The following is a 19,056-nucleotide window of genomic DNA, read 5'->3' on the forward strand; positions in this document are numbered from 1 at the left end:
AGTCTGCATATTGTAGATCTGATAGTGTATATCATGTATCAGTTCTGTTCCTATTGTGAAGCGCTCTGACACCTTCAGGTAAAGTCCGCGCTATATAAAAATGCATAAATATATATCTATCGGAGCGGCTACTTATCCCCTGCAGCGTTAGTACCACCGCGCAACACCTGGATTGACGCGCGGATCCTCGTTAAAAGTGCCGAGGTTTTCCTACCGCCGGGTCTCGGTTACCCCCATCTGCAGCAGCGATCTGTCCGTTCTGTGGTAGGGCTTCCGCGAAGCCGCTGCTGTTGTTTGCTCGGCCGAACTAGAGGCCCCAGATTGTTCACCTCTGACCAGGCGGGGCACTTCCAGGGTTCCAGGCTACCCCCTCCCGGGGCGCACGAGCCGCTCTTCAGCCTGCCCTGGATTCCCCCTGCCGGTCTCCTCACGGTTCAGGAGTTTCGGGGCTGCAATTGTAATTGGCTCACGTTAACGATATTATCCTCAATCTTATGACGACACTGAGCGCGGCAACGCAATGTTACGCTGTACATACCACCTAAGAGAATGATGCAGCAACGTACATACCACCTAATAGAATGATGCAGCAACGTTAAATGGCGCAGGCAAAGAAAACTAAATATTATTTAATGAATACCACACCGTGTACAATCATGATCATGCATCACCTGTGTATTCGAAGTGAAGGATCAAGATTGCTACATTTGCACAACAGCAGCGGCACTTCATTTACTATGATAAATCATAATATAATTACAAATATTTATTGGGATCGCGTTCCTGTGCGAGGGTGGCGGTTATGGGCACGGCACGGGGAAGCAGCTGAGCATGCACTGGCACGTGCCGAGCTAGGTTGAGCGTGCAAGGGGTGTTACATGGGTTGTTCAGCCGGCAGTTAGAGGAGGCTGAGTCATTTCACGTTTGATCCCTATCCCGCTGGCACTTGGCGCGCAGCGAGGAGTGCAGCGGTCAGCAAGGAGGTCTAGCGGGTCAGCTGCGACTTGCCAGGCATCGGTGTTGCTCCGCCCTCGCCCCCCCCCCCACGGCTACTTCGGCGCCCGTACCATCAGGCACTGGGAACGGGTTTCCCCCGGGGCGCGTAGTCATGGGAAAGCTATGGAGGGTTTATGGTTTTTGAGGTATGCGAAGAAACTTACAAGGGGTGATATTGAATTCATGTATGTGGCACTAACATCCATATCTTGCAGGATGAAATGCACACGGCTGGGGAAGCCGGTGTGGAAGGAGCAGAAACACGGCGTCAAGGCACTTAAAAGCTGGAATGCGCGCAACAAACCAAGGAGACCTAGAGTTGACAGGGAAGGGACTTTGTAACACTGTTGTTTATTTTTCAGACTGCAAGTAAAAAATCATCAGCGGACGATCAAACGAAAGGGGACAGGTGGATGCGCGTGGGTCCAGTGACAGGTACACCGGTAGAACAAGCTGCTGGGGGTTGCCGGGGAGGCAATAGGGGAAAGGAGAGCTGGTCAGTTGTGGCCTATAGAAATTGTCTATTACAAGTACTCCTACTAACGTCCGCCTTTTCCCTCCATAGCCCCTTCTCACGCTCACTCTCCGAGTCCTCCGTGCCGCTCGAATCTTTCTTTCCGCTTGTTGCATCACTGGGATATTTCAAGTGGTTACAGTATGGCGCCATGTCAGTGGTAGTAATCCTTCGTAGGTATCGCAAGTGGCTTTTATAGGGGCATGAGGAGAACGCTTGGATGGCCTAACACGTAGCAGTGTGCACTCCCTTTTCTACCTTTTACTTATATTGTACAGTGTTGTTTTGCACTGGGAGGAGTAAGCCCCTTTCCTCGAGGGGGTTTCGGTATCACCGAAAGGCACTTTCCCATGGCTTGCGAACGTGTCATCCGCTTCCCAGGCTGGAGCTTAGTGATCCTAGTGGGACTAACCGCAGCAGGAGACTACGGGGTCGGGCGTGATCTGTGTAGCGCCCCCTAGGTGCAGCGGCACTAGTGCACCCCCCCCCTAGGTGCAGGCACATCATTTGGATGTACTGGGAGCAATTTTCTTAAGAACTTGTGCCCACTTGCCAGATGGCCACTCGCGTGTCATTTGCATGTTCTCTCTCATGCAGTCATTAAGTTACTGGTTTTCCAGGCACTAGATAGTGCAGAACAGGTAGAGTACCAGGATATGGCGGGCGGGTCAGGTGCATGTGTGGGAGATCGGCGCAGTGGATTGGCTGGTGGGTGCTTTCCCTGGAAGTTGGGATACTCTGTACAAACCTCAGCTTGGCCCGTTGTGGTGCCTAGGAGGGCATGTGTAGTAAACTAAGTGGTTCCGATCTATTGCATTGTGTGAAGACTTCACTGGTTTCTAGTTGCATTAGAATTATGTGGCCTGCTGAGGAAGCCGTTCCTAGCTACTTGGGCACGGAACAAACTGAATTGCACGCGTACATGTGTCAGGGCTGTAATTAGCAGTTGGGCATCAGTAGATTTGTAGTGTGCCCGACCCTGTCCTGATTAATGGCTGTGACTCCCGATTGTATTTGGAGGCTATAGTCTTGCTTGCGGTAACTGGAATAAGGCGTGTTGGTCACATACTGTATGCGATCTCTGAGGAGGATCTTGGTGATTTTGTTCTGGTCCAAAGCCGAAGTGAGCTGCGGGCGCAGGGCCAGACTCATTAGGTGACTGCAGTGCGGCAAAGGTCTTCTAAGGGCACAGCTACAATATGGTGCAAGAGAAGGAGTCCATGAGGACCAACCCTCGCAAGGAGGGCTAGCAGGGGTCACTCAGGGTACCTAGCTATTAGCTTCCAGTGTTTTGAGCCTTTAACCAGCAGGCAAAGTTTGAGGGAAGCTGCTGAGTTGCCTGAGATTGTTGCTCGTCCCGGTGCTAGGATGGTGACGCTTAAGGGTAAGGTTCTAATTATTAGTGGCGTTTGGATACGTTGACAGGTTGCCCTTTCTCGTGTAACACAGCGATAAAGTTGCGAGTTGTGGAGTGTTGAACTTGATTGTTCGTGGAACAGCAGGAATGTGGCCCGATTGACCTAGTGAGTTTGGTCGTCCGGAGTAGGCCTTTATCCTAGTTTGGAGTCCCTCTGGGGTGCGGAGCCACTATACACATTTCGGTTCTTTGTAACATGCTATTTTGTTCCAGCTCCCTGGAAAGCAAAATACTTTATTGCTTTCGACAGGATGCACCAGGAAGCCTCGAAATGTGGCAGGGTAAATCTTTCACCGTTAGTTGATGGGGCTTGCTTTTATAACAGGTAGGAAAGGTAGGTGCATGTATTATTGGGACAAATTTTCTCATACACATGTTTCTAGCAGGCAACGTGCATGCCTCCTCTGGATAGGGATAGTAGGAGTGCTTATCGTAATTTGTTACGGTTACATCGGTAATATCGGTTTGTTTAATTTCCCATCCACAGATTAGTTTGACATTTATTGGCACGCGTCACCCAGTTGGGTTGTGTCTTAGCAGGTAGGCCTGCAATGGTTTTGGCTAGGTTTTACTTGTAGGGCCCAGAGGGGACAGGTATAACAGTCGTCATGCAAACTGCAGTGGAAGAACCAATGTCACTCTTTGTGCTCTGTACCTTGGACAGGTCACACATAGCGGTTGATCCCGGGTAGCCTGATTAAGGGGGGCTAGTTCGTGCGGAACCAGGCAAGGAAGTTCTATTGTGGCCGCTATTCTTGTGCAACCAGGCAGCATTGACTGGCACTTTGACTCCCAAAGTAGCGTATATACGGCAGTGTTTCACACAGGCATACGTCTTGCACGGGAATTTCTGACATATGCAGCCTTATCCTTGACATTTTAGAGTCTTTTGTTAGTCATTTGGTGTACTTACTGATTTGGGTCGGACTCAGCTGCATGTTCCATTGCTGGCACGAAAGTGTTATTCTTGTCCTTTGATGTCACTCTTAGTACACGGTATTGATGGAAAGGTCGCACATAGCAGTTGACACCTAGGTAGCTATGGAGGGGGGCGACTTTTCTTGTTTTGCTGCAAGGAAGCTATTACTGTGGCTTAGTTTGACTCTACTATGAGACGGCCGGGTTTGTATGTTATCCCTCCATTTCCACGTAAGGATAGGGAGGCGTTGTCTTAGCGGCCTATCACCAAGCACTTCTCAGCACTTGGTGCCCGAGCAAGCTGGGTAGCCCAGGTAGGCGATTGCTTTAGCTGTCGGTTGGTGAAGGGTCCGCAAGGGACAGGAATTTCCTCAGTCTACGTCCCTCATCAGGGGTTGACTCGCAGGGAGGGCCCATGGCTAGGTGCTTGGGTAAGCTTTTAAACCAGACAGCATCAATTTAGTTGTTATTCTGGTAAGATAGTCGGGCTTCCGTTGGCAGTGTTCACTTACCAGGTAGTAAGAGGAGGAAGTTTTAGTTCCCTGATTTCCACAGGAGGAATATACTGTTGGATAGGCTGCTGGTGAAGCTTCATAGGGTACAACTTAGGCCAGGCACAGGGGGACGCCTTGGCATGCGTCTACCACGAAGGGATTCCCTACACAGTGTTATAAGGGATGTGGCCTGCGCGAATCTCGCACTGGCCTCATACGCTTGATGGAGAGGCTTGCGTCCAGCGGTGGGCTGCTCGACTAAGGTATTATGTGAAGGGGCAGGCAGGGACAAAGAATTGATCCTCGGGATCTGTCTGGTCAGTCTTTTGACTCAATGGCGTTCCCACGGCCGAAGTCAGGGTGAGGTTGCATTCTGGTAGTTCCCCCTCCTACCGGGCTGGTACTCTGGGACACCCGTGCTCATGTCACTCTTCCCATGGCACGACAGTCACTACTAGGTGTGAACGGCCAGTTACAGGCCTTAACAGGACCGGACCAGCCACTCTCTTTTCTGGTCACCTTCAAGTAATGCAGGTAACATACTCTGACTGGGGGTGCGGGGCCCTATGCCATTAACATACGCTGCGAGGGGGCATCGGGCTGTCAAATGTCCTCATGGGACGGAGAGGGGCATTAGGGGCCTAGTGCAGGACGCAGTATTTGCAGGGACATATATGGGTCCCGGCGGAGCCCCCAAAGGGATCTCAGTGAAGCAGGTGACACAAAACCTGATAGCCCGACACCGTTCTGGTGTATGCATCTAGAGTCACGCGGGTGGTTAACAGGGAACGGGATTCTGGGTCCGGTCATAGGGTCAGCTAGCAGGGTAGACTGCACTAGTTGGCCCTTCATGGAGGTTTTCAGTACCTATCCACAGGCAACACACCCTCTTTCCCTCCACCAGGCTGTGTCGCCGGGGAGCTTCGGATAAGTATAGGTAATTTGTCTGGGCTCTGGGGCTAGCAGGCACATTAGAGGAAGAAGACAAGGGGAATTGGCCACGCGTTGGTGTCGGATGAGCTCTGTGGTCTGATTCTTATCCCGAGCTCCAGTGGCATGATGACCTGTCTGGGACAGTGAGGCAGCTGGCTCGCACGAGGTTTGATGCGCCATGGGTAAATATTTTGGGCAGAGATCGGGCCTTCTGCATGTGGGCCACGAGCCAAACTCCCTTGGTGTTGCTGGGTGGTTAGCAGGCAACGGGTCTACTGTGTCCGGTCGCTGGGTCAGCAAGCAGGGTGCCTGCACTTGTGGGCCCTTCATGGAAGTTGTCAGGACTCTTTCCCTCCACCTTGTTGTGACACCAGGCTGTGTCGCCGTGCAGCGTTGGAGAAGTATTGGTAATTTGTCTAAGCTCTGGGGCTAGCAGGCACTTTCGAAGAACACTAGGGGAATTGCCCACACGTTAGTGACAGATGAGCTCTGTGGTCCGATTTCTTATCCCGAGCTCCAGTGGCATTTTGCCCGGATGGACCACTAAGGCAGCTGGCTCGCAGGAGGGTTGCTGCGCCATGAGTGAATATCTTGGGCTGAGATTGGATTTGGTGTGTGTTTAATAAATAGTTACATACAAAACTTCTCTTTATGTACCAGGAACAACGGTCTGGGTGCTGGGACACGAGGGGGTTTCCAGGTTGGCCCAGTGGGCAGAAATGAGAAAGGGGAAGCATGGGTTTAACGGAACTCTGTTTCCTTGGCATGGAGTCACTGGCTTACGCTGGAGCGGGGTGCTTGGTTTGCTAACACGTGAATTACAAGGGAACGCTCAGCCCCCAGACGTGCTCATCCTGCACGTGGGAGGGAGCGACCTACCTTGCCTGGGGAAAAGATTTCTCTTAAGGGACATGAAAGTAAACATCATCAAAATCAGCAATCTATTGGGTCCTTGTGATATTTGGTGGTCAGAAAGCACACCACGCCGGTGTTGGTTAGGTGCTCGCTCTGGGCAAGCAGTGGAAGGGGCGCGAAGAAAAGTAAACTGCGTTATGCGTAAATTCGCGGAGCTGATGGGCTTTGGTTTTATTCGCCATGGGGACTCCATGCCAAAGCCCCTGGTTGCATTGACAAAGAAGGCGTCCACCTGTCAAATCTAGGCATGGACTTATTTCTTCTGGACATTCGGGAGGCACTAAGCTCTTCAGGCTGCATATAGGAGGTAGATATGGTGGGGGGCCCTGCCTGTGACGGTCGCCACATACAGGGCTGTGGAGGAGTTACATGATGATCCAGAGGCGAAAGGTACTTAGGAGTACCCTATGCAGAAGCACAAAGGGTGCTGAGGCCTATTATCCCTGGGAGATCCGTGCGGTGGACCCTGGGGGTGCGACGGCGCCCCGTTATCCTACGGGCGGTTGGTTACCTGGACAACCGGGGGTTGCTTGAACGCTCCGCCCCTCGTAGGGGGGGGGCGTGAGCTAGAGGGTGGACCAATGGTTCACCGGACAGGTGAGGGGCTACCCTCTCACCATCAACCGCTAAGCACAGTATGGCCAAGGCCGCGGGCTACTTGGCCTATCAGGTGGCAAGCTGCGAGGGGCGGATTGCCTTGGATCATCTGTAAGTTAACCCACCATGTCTTAGCAATGATATGCTAATAAACCTGCAACTACTTTTTCCCAACAACAAGTTGTCTTGTCCAATTATTTTGATGGGGTTCTTGTAGTTTGGGGGATGGTGTGCGCGCCGATATTGGCACTATGCAGGCCGCCCGACACGGAGCCGCAGGTGACCCTCATAAGAGGGCGGGCACCGTAGTGCCACAGGAGGGCCGGCGCACCAGCCCTCAGGGGTCCAGCGGCCGGAGGCCGCTGCCATGGACGCGACGTCATCGCGCTTTATTGGGGGGCGTGGGGGGACAAGGTATTTATGTCTCCTCCACGCCTCCGAGCAGTCTCTTTTGTTCGCGCTGCCCTCGATGTTGCCCTCCCTGCCGCTTGCCCTACATGTCGGGTGGCGGGGGGGGTTGCTATGATTTAATGAATTGTTATTTGTGTTGCAGGAGGAGTTACATGATGATCCAGAGGCGAAAGGTACTTAGGAGTACCCTATGCAGAAGCACAAAGGGTGCTGAGGCCTATTATCCCTGGGAGATCCGTGCGGTGGACCCTGGGGGTGCGACGGCGCCCCGTTATCCTACGGGCGGTTGGTTACCTGGACAACCGGGGGTTGCTTGAACGCTCCGCCCCTCGTAGGGGGGGGCGTGAGCTAGAGGGTGGACCAATGGTTCACCGGACAGGTGAGGGGCTACCCTCTCACCATCAACCGCTAAGCACCGTATGGCCAAGGCCGCGGGCTACTTGGCCTATCAGGTGGCAAGCTGCGAGGGGCGGCTTGCCTTGGATCATCTGTAAGTTAACCCACCATGTCTTAGCAATGATATGCTAATAAACCTGCGACTACTTTTTCCCAACAACAAGTTGTCTTGTCCAATTATTTTGATGGGGTTCTTGTAGTTTGGGGGGATGGTGTGCGCGCCAATATTGGCACTATGTAGCTGCATACTGCTACATGGCACTCGCTTTTTGCCATTTGTTTCCACTCCAGGCCGTCAACTTCTCCCACAACCTGCCTCACTGTTGTGAACTTAACCATTGTGCCCACCACCCTTCTTCAACCCTTCACTTTTAATTTTTTTTAACGTTCTTGCAACTAATATTTGTGCAAGGTGTCGAGAGCAGCACACTATTTCTAGGCCACTCGCGTCCTTCCTATTTCTGGCATCCTGTGCAATATTTTTTTTTTTACACAACAAATCTTATTTATTTTTAAAGGTACAGGGTGGGCCACGCCCAATGCAAATATTAAAAAAAATAATTGAAGTAGATAGTACCATACTTTGAAAACTATACCCAACTGGCCTGTTGACCATCCGACCTAACAACTTAAAGGTAGTACCGAACCTCACTGAAAACCCACCACCACATAGTACTAGATACGTATGCTTCAGCAGTTAAGGTAACTTGTCTGTAGCTTAAAGATGCATCATGCATATTACGTAGGAGTTTATGAGGGGTCGGATTGTGGCAAAGGGGAAAGAACTATACCCCGATATGCCACCCAGCAAGCCCAAAATCTTTATTTTTTTAAATGCCCATAAGCAGTATGCAAATTAGCCATCTCTGAAGCTTTTTTTCTTTTGCTTAAAAAAACCCATTCCAAGATGGCTTCCACGTTTGCATGCACACGCATAGCGTTCCTCTTGTAATTATTTTTCTACCTCTAAGAAAATTGATACAAGATAGCTATCACACCTGTAGTAGCCATAAATGGTGCGGTGGGTGAGGGCATCGACAAAGTCACCAGGGCAAATCCTATTGGCTTTTCCAATACCTTTTTTATTTGTTCACCAAACATCAATTTCGAATCTATTTCCAATGTGGCATTTACCTTGTATTACTCCCAATGAACAACTGTAACAGGTTCAAAATGCTGCTTTTTCATATTATTTGTTCGCAGAAATGTCATCCTGCATGTTCTTTTTTCAGACTCTTCACTGGTTACCTGCGAAGTCATGTAGTTATTTTAAGGCATTGTCGGGATCATGTAGACACCAAGAGATGCTTACAAGAGAACATACACTTTAGATTTTTTTATGTATAATAGGATTTACTTACATGGTACAAAATGTAGGAGTCGATCAAGAAAATGCTAAAAGCCCTGATCTCTTAAAAACAGAAAAGCGAGCCTATCTTCGAAAGGCAACGGTCTTCCTCCACAGGTGAAAGAGGTCCCTCCTGTGCCAAACAAAGGAATTACTTTTAAATTTCCAATAGCAGCCGAGAGATGAGTCTGAGCCAAAGGAAAGTGGGCAAACCAGCGGGTCCTTGGCTAAAAGCAGAGGGCGTCTCCCTGGAGAGATGTCAAGAATGCAGGGTGACCAAACTAAGTGAGCCCTAATATATCTGCCTCATACCAAAGGGAGACTCCCACGTTATGGACCAACCCTTCTGCCAAAAATAGAAAAACAAACTCCATATTTTACCTCACTAAATTTGCCGCCTTTCCAGTGGATGCCTACAGTTTCCAGCTGTCCTCTCCTTGGATGGAAAAAATGATTAATTTGTACATTTTGCACCCCTCCCAAAGGAAGCCATATGTTACTGCTCTGCTTTTAGCTGGGCAAACCCAACTGTTTAAGAAATCATGAGGGCTATTCACAAAAAGGAAAAGATTATGTATTTAAATATGGGAGGTTTTTTCTAAAAAAGGAACTACTGAAAACGTGAAGCTATAAAAACCCGGCGTGTGCCCTCTCTATTCATGCTAGACAGTGGCAGAAGCATAAATATGTGTGGTACTTCAATTAAAATTTTCTAAAGAGGGTAAGACTATGAATTAATGGAGGATTGTAAGTAGGTATGTATGTATGCGGTGTGGGTAGAACCTGAATCTAGCTAAAGACAGAGGAGGCCAGGGATGAAGGAAAATATACAAACCCAGATTAAATTTAGGCAACGAGACCTAGGTTCTGAGAGGGGAGGTGAACTGCTTACTGTGTTTAAGTGTGGGCTGAAAATCTGTTCCGCTCGCGGAATTTGTGGATTTTTGGCAATTTCGCGGTCCGCGAATCACGCGAAATTGTCAAAGAATTCGCAATTCGCGAGTTGGCGGATTTTGTTTGCGTGGTCGAGCTTCAAAAATACAATCTTGCGCGCGCGGCGCTGATTTACCGTGATTCTGAGTTCGCCGAGTTGTTTTCCTCCCGGTTTGCATGCACTGCGCCATTTTCGATCTTGCTGCATGATTGCGCAAGACTTTTCGACCGCGAATACATTATGGCGTGATCGCGCAAGACTTTTTGACCGCGAGTACGTCATAGCATCCCGCCATCTTGCACTGGGAGACTTTCAGAACGCAAATACGTCATAAGGGCCCGCGATCACGCATCCCGAGAGTAAACAATTGCGAACACGTAGATGCGCCGCGCAGCTGACATCCGGCGGGAGATTTGAACAGCTCGCTTTCCCGAAATAGCAAAAATTGCAATTCTGCACAAGAAATATATCGCTGGCAGCATTAACCTTCTGAAATTGATGATTTGGATCAGAATAACTCCTCAGATTAACATTTGGCTGCACTTTTTTGTGCAAGGAGTGCATTTTTGGGGGGTTGGGAGGAAAGAAGTGCCCCAGAGTCTCCAACTTCCTGTTCCTGTCCAGCAGGCTCCGCCCAGTGCTTTGTCCATGTCCTGGTCACTTTTCATTTGGGCTGCTGCTGGATATTTGTATTTAAGGACTTTTTGTTTGGATCACTTTTGGAGTTGAGATTTTACAAGTAAGTTTGTGTTGTTTGTTTGGGGCATTGCAGTTGCTGCAACTACAATTTATAAACTTTTTCACAAATGTTATCAAATATATTGTGTGTAGCCACTAGCCACAGTATCTAGTAGGCCCAGGGTTAGTCATGGGTGCACGATACAACTGTTTCTGTGAGTTTTTTTTAACTTAAATATCATTTATGGCATGGAATTGAATAGCTCACTGTTATATCTATGTGGATGTATTTTGTAATTTTGGGGTGCGTGTTAAAGCCACACTAGCCAGTAGACCCAGGGGTAGTCAGTGGTGCATGGGCCATGTCTTTCTATGGGGTCTCTTGAATTTAAACATCATTTAGGGCATAGATGGCATTGGATTGGGGAGATTTTTGTGTGTATTTCGATTTTTTGGGTGTTGTTGGGGCCTGGTCAAGGACCTGGCCATGTGGGTGGGGGCCATTTTGAAGCCTGGTCCAGGGCCTGGCCATGTGGGTGGGGGTCTAGGGGCCATATTGAAGCCAGGCAGTGTGCGTTGTTGTGCCATAGGCCTGCACCCAGTCTGCCTTGCTTTCATCCATGATGCCCAGGGGCAGTCAGTGGCACATGTGCCAAGTCTTTCTGTGTGTTCTCTTGATTTTAAACATCATTTAGGGCATGGTTCCATTGGATTGGGGTGATTTTTGTGTGTGTTTCGATTTTTTGGGTGTTGTTGGGGCCTGGTCCAGGGCCTGGCCATGTGGGTGGGGGCCATTTTAAGGCCTGGTCCAGGGCCTGGCCATGTGGGTGGGGGTCTACCGGCCATTTTGAAGCCAGGCAGTGTGCTTTGTTGTGCCATAGGCCTGCACCCAGTCTGCCTTGCTTTCATCCATTATGCACAGGGGCAGTCAGTGGTGCATGTGCCAAGTCTTTCTGTGTGTTCTCTTGATTTTAAACATCATTTAGGGCATGTATGCCATTGGATTGGGGTGATTTTTGTGTGTATTTCGATTTTTTGGGTGTTGTTGGGGCCTGGTCCAGGGCCTGGCCATGTGGGTGGGGGTCATTTTGAGGCCTATTCCAGGGCCTGGCCATGTGGGTGGGGGTCTAGGGGCCATTTTGAAGCCAGGCAGTGTGCGTTGTTGTGCCATAGGCCTGCACCCAGTCTGCCTTGCTTTCATCCATTATGCCCAGGGGCAGTCAGTGGTGCATGTGCCAAGTCTTTCAGTGTGTTCTCTTGATTTTAAACATCATTTAGGGCATGGATGCCATTGGATTGGGGTGATTTTTGTGTGAATTTCGATTTTTGGGGTGTTGTTGGGGCCTGGTCCAGGGCCTGGCCATGTGGGTGGGGGCCATATTGAGGCCTGGTCCAGGGCCTGGCCATGTGGGTGGGGGTCTAGGGGCCATTTTGAAGCCAGGCAGTGTGCTTTGTTGTGCCATAGGCCTGCACCCAGTCTGCCTTGCTTTCATCCATTATGCCCAGGGGCAGTCAGTGGTTCATGTGCCAAGTCTGTCTGTGTGTTCTCTTGATTTTAAACATCATTTAGGGCATGGATGTCATTGGATTGGGGTGATTTTTTTATGTATTTCGATTTTTGGTTGTTGTTGGGGCCTGGTCCAGGGCCTGGCCATGTGGGAGGGGGCATTTTGAGGCCTGGTCCAGGGCCTGGCCATGTGGGTAGGGGTCTAGGGACCATTTTGAAGCCAGGCAGTGTGCTTTGTTGTGCCATAGGCCTGCACCCAGTCTGCCTTGCTTTCATCCATTATGCCCATGGGTACTCAGTGTTGCATGAAACAACTCTCTCTGTGTGGTCTCACTGCTATTAATTCAAACATCCATTTTGGATTAGAATTGCAATTTTTATTTAGTGTCTTTCTGTTTTTGGGTGTGTTGTGTTATAATAAATACCTAGTTGCAAATATTAATTGAAGCACGACATATGCAACATTTATTTAACTGATGTTCGTCTGGCTTCCTATGCTTTAGGTGCACAAAGACTGACAACCAGGAATCATCCTCATCATCATCACTTGTTGTAGTGCCAGAAAGAAGTCCTGCTGCGGTGTGTGCACAATGTCACGTGACGTTACGTGTGGTGGCCACAGACAACTCTGCAACTCGTGCAACTGCGTCCTGCTGTTCTGACATCTGAAGAAGATGGGCCCAAAGAAAGGAGGCAGTAGCTCCTCTACCAAGAAAGTTGCAGTGCCACTGCCAGTAAGAAGGAGCAGAAGACGCATCCAAGGAGACTGGTGTGCAGACAGACACTTTTTTTGGGGGAAAAAACTACGCCTGCAGCAGCGGTGTCCGCCGGGGACCAAGCGGGAAGCAGCACCTCCGCTTCATTGGTCTCAGTGCCATTAAGAAAAGTTAGGCCCTAGTCCATGAGTGCCGCAGAGGCAGCCTCTTTAATTGCTCTTTCACCATCGACCAGTGATGTTGGCGTTGATTTATCGCAAAGTAGCATCCAATCAATGCAGGGTGTAACTCATCTGACGAGTGTTCAACCACAGCCACAGGTGCAACAAGGAGAGGCGCAAGGAGAGGCGCAAGGTAGGGCGCAAGGGGAGGAGCAAGGAGTGGCACTAGGAGAGGCGCAAGGAGTGGCACTAGGAGAGGTGCAAGGAGTGGTGCAAGGAGTGGCACAAGGAGAGGCGCAAGGAGTGGCGCAAGGAGTGGCGCAAGGAGTAGCGCAAGGAGTGGCACAAGTAGAGGCGCAAGTAGAGGCGCATGGAGAGGCACAACTGTCCACAATGCTTGTTCCTCCAGAAGTAGGGGCACATCAGGAAATCGAGATTCAAGCGGAGGTATCATCTGAGCAAGCCACTCCTCCTGATGATCCATTGTCTTCCAGATCCCCACCAAGAAAAAGGTCAAGGAGGGCTAGTACAAGTTCTTCTTCAAGCCCCCTTCCTTCTGATGATCTAGATCTTGATTGGCACCCACCAATGCAGTCTGAGAGGGAGGCACGCCATGAACCGACAAAGCTAGCTAAAAGGAAGGTTCCCGCAAGACTTTTACTTATGGGTGATGACGAAGAAGAAGTAGAAGTGGTGTATTCTGCTGCTGATGAACAGTCTGACAATGACGACCCAGTCATCACAGTCGTCAATCCAGCCCCAGCGGACATGCAGCAGACAGACATTTTTACCCTATCCAAAAATGCTGCTATGCAGGATGTGTGTGGCGTGGCACCACTGGTGGTACCACCACCAACACAGGTAACTACTACACCAACACGACCTACAGCTTCCATATTTTCTCGTCAGAAGGGCCGGCAGGGACCTCCATCCAGCTCGACCTCCATTACCTCAATTAGTGGTGCTGTAAGTGCACAACAGAGTCAAATTCAGCATGCCCATCCCCCACTTCATCTGGCATTGAAAGTAGCACCTCCACCACCACCAGAAATCTCCAGTCCCAAGTTTGGGACTTCTTTAGTATTAGCAAAAAGGCGGAAAACCTAGTCATTTGTTCGATTTGTAAACAAGTAGTTACTCGGGGTAAGCTTGACACCAACTATGGTACCGGAGGCCAGAGAGGTCATCTAAAAAAAAATCACATTATCCAGTGGGAGGCGCACCTAAGTAACATCCGGAAAGCCAAAAGTACAAATCCAAATGTAGACATTGATATTGCATCTGATGACGAGGAGGAGCTGATCGTGCAATGGGGGGGGGGGGGTGAACAACCTTGAGACATTTTTTCTGGTACACACAGTACCCCTGGCAGCAGCACTGCAGTGGCAGCGCCCACAACCTCCTCTACCCCAGCAACATCAAGGAGGCACAGTAGTCTGGTAGAGACACCAATGCGAAAAAGTACATCAATGAGCCTAACTGGGTTGAAGAGGTCTGCATCCTCATCACATATGAAAACGGTCCAGACCACCATTAACGGCATGTTTTGGTCGGAGGCGCCATTGGAACGCAACCACCCAACGGCACGTCTTTATAATGCAATGCTGGCTAAAATGTTAGCGCTGGACCTTCTCCCTTTTTCTTTCGTGGAAGGGGTGGGTTTTCTAGAATTTGTGGCAACAGTCTGCCCTAAATGGAAGGTTCCTAGCCGGTCCTATTTTGCCAGAGTTGCGGTTCCAGCATTACATCAAGATTTGCTGGAGGTGATTGGGGCAGCTTTGCAGAAGAGTGCTGTTCACACTATCCACATGACAACAGACATGTGAACCAGTTGCCAAGCCGTTGATTACATGTGCATCACTGCACACTGGGTCTATTTTGCTGGGGTTAGAGACAAGATAGCTGCAGGTGGTCACAGTGCCACAATTTTTCAAGCTACTCGGAAACATGCAACAGTAGCCATGTTTGCCATGGTGAAATCTCATACTGCAGTAAACATTTTGGAAGAGTTTAACAGTAAGGTCTTTGAATGGCTGCATCCAACAAAAAAGGGCATGATTGGTTATATTTCCACGGATAATGGCAGTAATATAGTTAGGGCCATGTCAGATGGTGGCTATTTCAGGGTGCCGTGTTTGGCGCACAGTATTAACATTGTTGTTCAAGATTTCTTGTAAAAAGAACAGACACTCTCAGCAAGTCACTGACCACCAGACGAAGAATCAGCACACATTTCAGCCATTCTTTTAAGGCCCGGAAACAGCTGAGGATCATTCAACGTGTCCGTAGAGTGCCAGTCAGAGGACTCATCCAGGAGGTGGTAACACATTGGAACTCAACCTTCTACATGCTTGAGCATCTGTTTAAGCAGTGCTTGGTAATCAATGAGTATGTCTTTAACGCATGGGGTGCTTCTATGAAAGACATGAGGCTAGAGGTGGAGGAATGGGACCTAGTTAAAAGCCTGACAGACATGCTTCGTCCTTTTGAGGTCTTCACGCGTGAAGTCAGCAGGGAGGACTGTACTTTGGGCAAAGCTATCCCATTGTTGCGCATGCAAGAGCACCAACTGAAGTCGGTGTCTTCAACGTTCCAAGATGATGCTGATAAGCAAGACGCATATCAGTTGGTGGAGAGCTTATTAACCCGCCTACTTGACAATGCAAGGCTTAAAGGAATACATTGTGAACAACATTACGTTTGTGCCACTATTCTGGATCCACAGTACAAAAAGGCACTGGCCAGCAATACATTCATTCCTTTTAATGAAGCAGATGTTTCAAAGTACAAACATTGGCTAGCTCTGCCAGCCACTCGGTTAGAAAAAGAGCGGCAGGAAATTGAAGGAACCACTACAAGTACTACTGAATCAGCAGGCCATCCGGCGTCAAGGTCCACTTCTGTGGCCGAAGGCAGTCACTTTCCCTCAGAGCCGTTACCGACACCAGCAACTGTATCATCATCATCACCTGCCACAGGCCCAGCCATAATATTGTCGGAAGCGGATTGGATAACTCATCAAGGGTTTGCTCATTCCAGTGTTGATGCAAAGGCCACAGATGGTACGCAAAGTGGAGCACCCCTGCATGACCTTGAGTGGATGGTGAAGGCCTATCTGGATGACCCAGCAGAGGTCTTCATTGATCATAACCCATTACTGTATTGGTATGGGAAAAGGGGTCAATGGCCACTGATCAGCAAGCTGGCTCTAAATTATTTTTCTTGCCCACTCGTAAGCGTGTCTTCTGAACGTGTTTTCAGTGCTGCTGGTGCCATTATAGCTTCAAAAAGGACCCGCCTCTCGCCCAAAAATGTGGAGAGGTTAACAATGATCAAGATGAATCTGCACTTCATACCACCAGATTACAATATACGTGAATCCACGCAGGAAGAAGAGGACACCGACTTAGGTGACGGAAGTTCTTCTCTGTTAGCTGACCTACTCCCATTTCAATTCACAGAGTTTGAGGACGAGCTCTACTTCCCTGACACCTAGGCCTGAAATACTGACTTTCTTTTTTTTCATCTTGTATTCACTTTTATTCCTGTGTGTATTTCTTTGTTTTGCAACTTTTACCATAACAAAACTCTAATCACAACAAATCCATCAGCAGCACTGTCTTCGTCTTATTTCCTTATTGAAGGTGCCGCTGTCTGCATTCTTCAAGTTCACACAACTCAGTCATGCTCCTCTATCCTCCTCCTCCAGACTCCCCCTATCCCTCAAGGCAGATGGCTGGATTACGCAGAATCAAGAAACTGTTGCTTCGTAGACAAGTCCCGTCAAAAGAAGTGGGACTGGAGTTACTGACTATGCTGACTGTTACTTCTGAAATTGACACACTAGAGGCTGCCCTGTGGCCCTTCAGATGCTGACAAAAAGTGGAACAGGTAATGTATGAATGAATGGTGAGATGGAATACACTGGACAATACTGGCTGTCTCGCTCGGATGAAAGCAATTGCTGTTTGTTGTGCATGAAATGAATCCTATGTGTTCTGTTATTATTTAATCTTTTACACACTAAATGTAACTCAAGTCTACTCTGTTTTTACCTTGTTTAGTGCAAATTGTACTTGTACTGCAGGGGCAACTACTTTGTATTTTTTAATATGGAAAATGTCCTTGGACTCACTGTGTGTAGACCGTGACTACATGAACAACATTGAGTTTGTCAATACCATGATGATGATGATGAGTCTTGATGATCAAAGTTACATAATATCTTTACAGTCACTCACTGGGATGGATGGATCATCATCGTCGGTTTACGGAAGAACTATGGCCATTTCGTGAGTGGCAAACAGGTAAACAAGTCAACAACAACCACAGCAGAACTACATGTCTGTCTAGTCGTGGTATGGAGTGGTCGAGCCAGTTTAGTGTTATGCCAGAGTCCAGACAGCGGTTCATGTAAAATTGCGGCTATGTGGCTTGCTGTATAAAATTAGATCTGCTTTGTTTGTCTGTGTCAAAGAGGTATGCTACATGGAGGTTGGTTCACTCAGTGGTGCCAGCCTTGACAGTCTGCATGGCCCTGGCCTGCTGTGTGCTAATTCATATCCTGGAAACAGAGACTCAGAGTAGGCACTTTAGAAATGATGCATGTATGTAATACTGTCGCCTCTGAAAGTGAAAGTGTTATTTTTGAACTACACACTTACCTTATATTTTTCCTCCGGGGTGTCTTAATATCCCTTCCCTTTCTGTTTTTCCATCGACAATTACAGGCCGGCACTTACCCTGTGCGATGAGAAACACATTACTTTCCATAGCAATCCGCAATTCCGCATCCGCCAGGCAGGCAGTGGACAGTGTGGTCACCAAGATTGATCGACGGAGCGCCCGATGGAATGGAGGATGCATGCAACTTTCCAATTTGACCAGGACAACTACAACATACAGTTACAGTATCCACTTCACTTGTCCTTATCTTTTAAATAATGTTATTGTTGCTTGTGAACTTCTATGAGTGTGCGACTCTGTGCCTTTGCTCTCTGCTTCAAATTCATCCCTACAGCTATTTGATAAGTTTCTTTGCTATTTGTAAAACTATTCTAAAGGGGAGAGGAGTTGGCCTAACGGCTAGGGCGCTTGACCTCGGACCTGGGGATCTGGGTTCGAGTCTCGGTAACGACGCCAAAAACCTCCTGTGATTCTGGGAAAATCACTTAATCTCCCCGTGCCTAAAATGAATGTGTGTCCGTCCTCATGTAACGTAACTGGTGCTATGTAAAGCGCTCTGATACCTGATTCGGTCCGGGTCTAGTTCGCGCTATATAAAACTCTGCAAAAAAAAAAAAAAAAGTACTACTAAGTGTTTATTCTCTCTGAGGACAGATATGCAAGTGAAATCGCGTAATTCTTTCAGCCCTGTACTGTCTAATTGTTTAGTTCTAGTTAGTAAGTTGTAGTATAAGTAGTACTACTTTTCATTACACCTAACCGTCCACTTAGCAAACAACTTCATGCATGCACTTCCTTTAAGTCCCTTAAAAGATTTATGGAGATGGTCGTATCGTAGATTTGTTTTCTTCAGTTGTTCTTTCTCAATGGTGTGTTTTCATTTTCTCTCTCCAAAAAACGTTCCCAAAAACCCCCATTCCCATCCAGTTTTTCAAACCCTAACCCTCTTCCCCCGGGCTGTGTGGTTTTCATTGAGGTGTGTGAGTAAATGACAGCAATAATTCCATACGCTTGCTAGGGAGGATAAGCTCAAAGCAACAGAAAATCAATTTAAAGGCAGGTGAAGGAATCCGAGGATATATTCCTATTCTGCTTGACACACACCCATGAGTATTTGCAAATCATTTCAGAATTTCATGTCCGCCGTCGAGTGGATTCATCAAGAACAACCTCCTCCTACATGTGACGAAAGTTTACACTGCTGTGTCCTTCAGTACTAGTTCTTGTAGTAGCCATAATCCACGCAACTACTAGTTAACTAAACTTTTGATTGAATACTTTAGCATTGCTTAGGCTACAATTTAATTTATCAAGAAAACACCAAAGGGCCTTGACTCGGACCCAGTAAGGCTGAGTCAATATAGCAAAGAACAACACAAATGCCAATACTGGACTAAACTCACCATCTTTTATCAACGACCTTTATGAATAAAAC

Source organism: Lissotriton helveticus, chromosome 1_1 (genome assembly GCF_964261635.1).
Source record: "Lissotriton helveticus chromosome 1_1, aLisHel1.1, whole genome shotgun sequence".
Lineage (NCBI taxonomy): Eukaryota > Metazoa > Chordata > Amphibia > Caudata > Salamandridae > Lissotriton > Lissotriton helveticus.